Source organism: Thamnophis elegans, chromosome 14 (assembly GCF_009769535.1).
Source record: "Thamnophis elegans isolate rThaEle1 chromosome 14, rThaEle1.pri, whole genome shotgun sequence".
In the NCBI taxonomy this organism is placed as follows: Eukaryota; Metazoa; Chordata; class Lepidosauria; order Squamata; family Colubridae; genus Thamnophis; species Thamnophis elegans.
The window spans coordinates 3,157,391-3,159,282 of NC_045554.1; positions in this window are offsets into that span (position 1 = coordinate 3,157,391).

The following is a 1,892-nucleotide window of genomic DNA, read 5'->3' on the forward strand; positions in this document are numbered from 1 at the left end:
TGTTTTGAGTTCCCTGTTTTTATTCCTCCTGGGGGGGTGCCCACCCCCTCCTTTTCTCCCCAAAGACCTGGGGGGGGGGAACCATGAAATGGCCTTTAGATCGCCAGACTGAGCTTATCAAATTAGAAAGTGGAAGTCTTGTCTTTAATTTCAAAGGAGTTTTCAGGCTGTTTTAAGGGAGAAAAGGAGGGTAATTTCTAAGCCTACTTTTGATTCACTTTCCTCTACATCCGTAAAGCAGTTTTGGGCCTTCTTGTAAGTTCTCAAAAAAGGAGGAAATGGATACTTAATGGCTTTCATTATCCAGCTAGGTAACACCATCATGTTAGAAAGGAGGAGGATGTACAGGGAGGAGGAGGAGGAGGAGGAGGGGGGGGGACAAGGTGGAGGAGGAGCTGGTGGAGAGGAGGAGGAGGACTGTGGGGTCCCTGGTTCTCTCTGAGCTTGGTGGTTTTCTTGCAGATGTTTCATGGCCCAACTAGGTAACATCATCAGTGCTGGAAGGGAGTTGGATTTTCTGAGAGGAGGAAGTGGAGGAGAAGGAAGAGGAGGAGGAGGAGGAGGGGGGGGACAAGGTAGAGGAGGAGCTGGTGGAGAGGAGCAGGAAGACTGTGGGGTCCCTGGTTCTCTCTGAGCTTGGTGGTTTTCTTGCAGTTGTTTCATGGCCCAGCTAGGGAACATCATCAGTGCTAGGAGGGAGTGAGGATTGTAGAGTGGAATAGGAGGAGGAGGAGGAGGAGGAGGAGGAGGAGGAGAGGTGGAGGAAGAGGAGGAGGAGGTGAACAATAGTGGGGCCCTTGAGTTCTTTCAGTGGTTTTATTGCAGGCGTTTCACTACCACACTAGGTAACATCAGCGCCAGAAGGGAGTGGGGTTTGTGGAGCGCAGAAGGAGCAGGAGGAAGAAGAGAATAGTTGGGTCCTTGGTGCTCCCTCAGCTTGCTTGCTTTCTTGCAGACGTTTCACTACCCAACTAGGTAACCTCAGCAGTGCTACAAGGGAGCACAATCTGAAGAGGCTCCTAGAAGAGCATCTTTGTTGAGCTTCTCCTCTGCAGAGGGGTAGGACTACAGAGCCCATCACGGGGAGGGATTGAGAACGGTGGTTGTACCTACCTACGGGAGGCCAGCCTGGAGACCTTGCCCGGGCCCTCCCCAGGCCCCAGAGGGTCCCTTTAGATCCGTCTCCCACCGGATGGGATGGGTAGAGTTGGAGAACCTTCGCCTTCCAGTTGAGTTAAAAAAGCCGAACGCTGCTGTGGTTCTGGGAGGCAGCAACACCCCCCCCCATCTTGGGAACGGCTCCCCCTTTTTTCCCAGCCTCGTGTTTTTGGGGAGGGGTGGGGGCGCGCGAGAAGAGAGTTTGTTCCACCTCGTTTGTCCTTTGGGCTTCCCAGCGCTCCGGCGGCTCAGGTCTCACGCTGTCTCCCTCGGCAGGCTAACAAAGCTCCTTTTCTCTTGGGGGCCGAGGAAGGAGTCCCCCGGCTGCCGCTTGTGTGGTACTTCGGCCGTGGGAACAAGGGGAGGGGGGGGGTCTCGAGGGTGGGGGGGGGGAGGCAAGCCGAAGCTAGCAGTATCCAGTTCAGGTTGCATAGAGATGAGGGGCTGGATGTACCAGCCAGCGGATGAACCCAATTGTGTTCCGAAATATCTCTCTTATGGGGCAAGCATGAGAAAGGGGGTGAAGCTGAACCCCCCCTTTGCATTTCTGGCCTAGGCCCCCCCCCCAAAAAAATAGCATTTTCAGGTAGTCCTCGACTTACAACACTTCCTTCAGGGACCGTTTGACGTTACGATGGGAGTGGGGGGAAAAAGGACTTTGGACCGTTTCCCACCGTTCTGCAGCCCCCCCCCCCCCCGGATCAAAATTCAGATGCTTGGCCACTGGCTCATAG